The 6149-nt window shown below is 40.1% G+C and overlaps 1 pseudogene; it reads left to right on the top strand.

Moving 5' to 3' along the window:
- Positions 1 to 4581: 4581 nt before the first annotated feature.
- Positions 4582 to 5186, top strand: LOC138431028 (histone H3-like centromeric protein A pseudogene; annotated as a pseudogene).
- Positions 5187 to 6149: the final 963 nt, after the last annotated feature.

Genomic DNA, 6149 nt, shown 5'->3' with positions numbered 1-6149 from the left:
CTAGAGGGCGCCCTTTCTTGCTGCAGTTAGAGAAAGCTTTCGTGCAACAATGGAGACCTAGCATAGTCATAAATAAATAAGTAAAACGATATTGCCTGCAAAGCTTAAAAACTTACCATCTGGTCCTTTACAGAGAAAGTTCGCCAAGCTCTAAAGAAATGATTACCAAGATTTTTCATGGCTTGATTCCATGGTATCATCCATTATCTCCTTGTCTTATCCATACATCTTCCTAATGATGCTAGAACATATCATTATGTACTAAGAAATAAAGTGGGGGTGGGATGGGCTGGGAGGGGACAGGGAGGCTCAGAAGGGAGGGGACATATATATAGCTATGGCTGACTCATGTTAATGTATGGCAGAAGCCAACACAATGCTGTAATTGTCCCTCAATTAAAAATAAATTCAGAAAAAGTGAGGCAGACTTGTTTCGAAAACTCCATTATAGTCCCCGAGATAATTGGAGACATTTGGGGTTCTCGACTTTGCAGCATAAGTTTTCTGGTAAGAGTGATGGATGAGTTTCAACAGAGGTGAAAGGACCAAAAGAATAGTTATTCAGAGCTCTTATCTTCTAGGGAACACAGAACCAGGCATAAAAGTTGAAAGAATTGCAGTCAGATAGATTTGAATCTATCTAACATTGTGGAACTGCTAAGGAAAGTAGATTAAGGCTCCTTTTCTTCCAGTTTTATTTTCCTTTGTTCATTCCTCATGGGAGAAAAATGACATTTAGAAATTCCACATATATTTATGAAACTCCTATTGTTGTTGGAAACATGGTGGGCATTTTCTCTTTATTTGTATGCCATTCAATTCTGGCTCCTGTAGCTGTCGTTAGAATTAAATGGGTACCCTTGGAAGAACAGAGGCTCAGAGAGATGAAATAATTTTCTCAAGGCTACCTCGCTATCAAGAGATGGTATTAGAATGCAAATTCAGATTTTCTGATGCTGTCTTGAATTCATAAAAATCTGGGTTTAATTTCACTTTGTAATATCTGAATTGTGGGTATGATAAACAGCAGGGGGAATCTTTCTCTTACTACACAAGCATGAAGTGTAGGACACTGGTCCTCAAAGTATAGACCATCCCCTAGGGAATGTGAGTTGAAAACTATTTTCTTTCTTTCTTTCTTTTTTTACAAATAAATAATACAGATATTTATTAGAGAATTATCTAGCTTATTTTCAACATGTTAACATTAAAAAAGAAGAGAAATAGAGCAGAGAGTACATCACCAAATTGCGTTTTGACTAACATCCAGACTTAATCAGTGCTGGGAAGTCCCATGTCCCAGAACATCTGCAGTCCCAAATGGGAAAGGGTCCCAGGCAACTTGTGGGTGAGACGTCAAAGACTGCAGTTTGGGCTTCTGCTTATAATCCCAGGACAGTTGCAAATAGACATCATTATCAACCTGTGACCAAATTGCAGCTCTGGTTTCATGTTAATGCTGTTTGGAAAACTATTTTCTTGATTCTACCAGGACATTATTTGACTTTTTAACTAGAATTCTCTCACATGTACACAGTGGAATTTTCTGGAGGCTGTGTGATGTGTGATGACATTGTTTTGAGGACTAATGAAACGTGTGGTGGTGTGCTCCTAGGTGAAAAAATTTTGCTTTAAATTTAATACTGTAAATATTGATAGATGTAGCTCATATGAACAAAACTCTTTAAAGCCTTAATAATTTTTAAAAGTAGAAAGATGTTTTCACCAAAGCATTTGAGAACCATTGGTGAAGCAAGTAAGATAGCCCCCACTTGGAATGTAAATTGCTGAGCCATTATGGAAAACAGTGTGGAGCTTCCTCAAAAAATCTAAAAATATAATCCAGCAATCCCACACCTGGATATATATCTGGAAAAAACAATAATTCTAATTTGAAAAAATACACAAACCCCAATGTTCACAAAAACACTGCTTATAAGAACCCAGACATGAAAACAACCCAAATGTCCTCCAACAGATGGATGGTTTAAGAAGATATGGTATACAAATACAATGAAATACTACTCAGTCATAAAAAAGAATGAGATAATGCCATTTGCAGCCGCATGGAGGGATCTAGAGATGATCATACTAAATGAAGTCAGTCAAAGACAAATATCATAGGATATTGCTTACACGTGGAATCTAAAAAGTAATACAAATAAATTCATATACGAAACAGAATCACAGACATAGAAAACAAACTTAAGTTACTGAAGGGGAAAAGGAGGGAGGGGAAGGATAAATTAGGAGTATAGGATTAACAGATATAAATGTTAAAAAAGACTACTACACATAAAATAGATAAGTAACAAGTATTGACTGTATAGTACAATACCTGGCAATACCCTATAATGGAAAATAATCTAAAGAAAAAGTTTCCACTCAGCTTCCCAAACCAGATCGCCTGGATTTAGAACTCAGTTCTACCATTCACTGTAGTGGGTAAGTTATCCTCCTCATCCAGTCCTTGCTTTCTCAACCAAGTTGGGACAATACTAGCACCTGCTATACAGGTGGTTTAAATAGGGAGATATTTAATATTGATAAATCTTTAATAAAATAATAAGAACTTCAATTTCAGGAGCTTTGAGATGGTATTTAATTTACCAAGAGTTATCACTTTCTCTTCCTTCTCTCTGAACTATAAATAAATTAGTCTTTTATAATTCACAATTATAGAATACAGTTGTCCTAAACTTAGTTTACTAAGAAAAACTTCATTACAGAATAACATGTGTATAATAAAGTACAGTAGTCCTTATTTAAAAGCTTATTTAAAAATTAGTTTAAAAAATTATTTAAAAATAATTAGTTTAAAAATTATTTAAAAAGTGAGTCCTTTAATGCAACCACCCCTATGTCAAGAAGTTTAACATTGCCATACCTTCAAAATCCCCCTGTAGTTTCCAAGTATTTTATAATAAATACTTGGAAAGTATCTTAAATATATTATTTTAAAATCAATAAGAAGATATTGTATTATAAAAGGTATGTTTTAACAAATGTTTGATTACATTGGTTACATTTTTTTTAATTGAAGTATAGTTGATGTACTATGTTAGTTTATATGTAGTTGATGTATTATATTGTGGGCCTCCCAGGTGGGGCAGTGGTAAAGAATCTGCCTGCAATGCAGGAGACGCAAGAGACTCAGGTTTGGTCCCCGGGTCACGAGGATTCCCCTGGAGTAGGAAATTGCAACGTGGACGGAGGTTGTCCTGGAATTCCATGGACAGAGGGGCCTAGCAGTCTACAGATCATGGGGTCGCAAAAGAGTCGGAATGCAATAAAAAAATTCTATTAGCTTCAGGCGTACAGCAGAGTGATCCAATATTTTTACAGGCTATACTCCATTAAAAGTTATTACAAGACAATGGCTCTAATTCCCTGGGCTCTAAAACGTATCCTTGTTGCTTATCTGGTTGTGGGCTTGATTCTTGCCCTCTATTCATCATTGGTGAGGAAATATTGCTCACCCATAGTCCCCCTCTTCGACCACTGAAGTAGTAAATTCCAGCCCAACTGCAAGGACCATTTATAGACTGCACTGCCAAGACCTTTCCCCTCTCTGCTATCTTGAGCGCTTTCTTCCTGGAGACCATGTCTCCTGGGAATGCCCTTGGCTACTCCCAGATACTCTGAACTTCTTTGCCATTAGTTTCTAAGAGTGGCTGTCTCTGATCTTTCAAATAAAGTTGATGAGGGAAAGGGGAGGGGAAAGAGTAATCTTGCTGTCTGCGATATCCAAATCTGCCAGGAGAGCAAGGGCTCTGAAGTTTTAGCCTCAGGGATTAGAATCACCTTCAGTAGATCTGAGGATCACACTCAGTAGATCTGAGGTGAGACTTGAGAATTTGCATTCCTAACAAGTTTCCAAGTAACGCTGATGCTGCTGACCCGAAGGGGCTTCCCTGGTGGCTCAGTGGTAAAGAATCCACCTGCCAGTGCAGGAGACACCAGTGAGATCCCCTGGAGGAGGAAATGGTAACCCACTCTAGCATTCTTGCCTGGAGAATTCCACAGACCAAGGAACCTTACGGGCTAGAGTCCTTGGGGTCACGAAAGAGTCAGGCACGACTTAAAGACTAAACAACAACTATAACACCTGGCTTGAGGATCCTACTTTGAGGTCCATGGCAGAAGAAGGATGTTGGCCCTTTTCTCTGATTAGTAAGACACCGTGAGTCACAGCAGACAGCAGTGAGTGGTGAGGGCCCTTTTTTCCCACTTGGCTTCTACACCATTAAGCTAGACTTGAATAGTTTTTCTCTGGCTGGAAGAAACGAAAACTTCTATAATCCATGTATCTGTGGGTCTTGGCTTTTGGGAATCATCATTATAGATATTTCAGAGAAATATCAGAGAAAAAGATGTTTTAAGGGCCACTAGCTAGATACCTTTTTTAACCCTTTAAAATGAAGCTTGTAAACATCATTTTTAAAAACAGCATAGGGTGAGGGCAATTCGAATAGCACCCAGCCGGGACACGCGGCCGGGACGCCCCGGCCCTCCCAGCTTCTGCCCCCGGACCCAGAAGATCTGGAACGAGCCGCGGGGCCGCATCCCTGCTCGCCCGCCATGGACCCGCACCGCCCGAGAGGCAAGCCCGAAACAGCAAGGAGGCGCCCCGCCAGCCCGGCCCCGCCGCCCGCCGGCCGGCCCGGTCCTTAGGCACGTCCTCCCGTCCACTTACTCGCCGGGGACGTGGAATCCTGAAGAAGGACGTGGAATCTACAGAAGACCACACACCTGCTGTTAAGAAAGACCCCCTTCTGCCGCCTGGCAAGAGAAATAGACGTTCAATTCGCTCGTGGTGTGGACGTCAGTTGGCAAGCCCCGGCCCTGCTGGCCCTACAAGAGGCGGCAGAAGCGTTTCTAGTTCACCTCTTCGCGGATGCCCGTCTCCTCTCCTTACACGCCGGCCGCGTCACGCTCTTCCCGAAGGATGTGCAGCTGGCCCGGAGTATCCGAGGCATTCAGGAAGGGCTTGGCTGAGCTCTGGCCACCCGCCCGAGTCTCTGGTTGGTACCAGAGCTTCTGCCTGTAGCCAGCTCCAGATCCACGGAGTACAAGGTGTTGCCTGGACTTGCTCTCTCGAAGCAGAGCGTGGCAGTTGCTTTCGTAGTTAGGTTTTTTTTTTAGAAGAAGACTGCATGGCTTTCCTCTGTAGCAGAGGTAATGTATGAGAGAATCAACACATTCCAGAAATCCTGAGAATAATTTTCAGATGAAGAGACTCTAAGGTTGACTTCACTTTGCAAATTATTCATGTGACTGATGATTTGGGAGACGTCAGATTTTCCAGGTTATGGGTGAAAAGGATATTTACTAATTATTTTAAATCTTCTTGTACCATTTAAATTTTTTACCATATGTATGTATTTACTTTTATTTAAAACATGATGGAAAAAAATAAGAGAAGACCAGTCAGTTGCATGGAAGAGCCTGGCGCATCCAGCGTACAAATCTCTGCCCTTCAGATTGACTTCATCCTTAACGGCAGAAGCAAGTTTGTATGTGGACTGTACCTGTCAAAAATTATACAGCTTTTCAAAAACTCATTTGGGATGAAAATAGAGAATTGTTAAGGTTTGATGTTCTGGGTCCTTCTGGTAAATTCCTGCCAAAATCATTCAGAAATTCCAACTTGTAGAATTTATTTGATCCTTTATTTGCAAATCATAGATGATGTATCATAATTTATACTTCAGAATTTTTCATTCCAGGATTTTAAAGAGCCTTTTCAATGTTTTTATAGGTATTTTTATAACTCCCTTGTGGAGAGATAATAAAAATAATTCTTAATGAAAAAAACTTGAAGCAAAGTTACTGTTATACATAGATTATACTGTGTTCTTTGTGTGTTAGCATTAAATTCTTCATTTGGACACTTTGCCAACAACCACAATTTAAACAAGAGAATTGAGGGATGTATCTTTGCCTCCAGTGGAGTAGAGTATGAGCCGATAATATCCTTGCCCTTCTCTTTTAACTGAAAGCAGTTTAAGAGACTTCCAGGGAAATAGGAAGTGCCCCCTGAAGACGTTTAGATATTGTGTGTGATAATGATTAGTGACGGTGGATACTAATAACGATGCGTCAGCCAACTGAATTCAAACTAAAGGGAAGGACCAAGTTCTATTGTT

The sequence above is a fragment of the Ovis canadensis genome, chromosome 26 (genome assembly GCF_042477335.2).
Source record: "Ovis canadensis isolate MfBH-ARS-UI-01 breed Bighorn chromosome 26, ARS-UI_OviCan_v2, whole genome shotgun sequence".
NCBI classification, from domain to species: Eukaryota; Metazoa; Chordata; class Mammalia; order Artiodactyla; family Bovidae; genus Ovis; species Ovis canadensis.
Note: the sequence above shows the minus strand (reverse complement) of the source record. Positions and strands in the feature narration are given on the sequence as shown.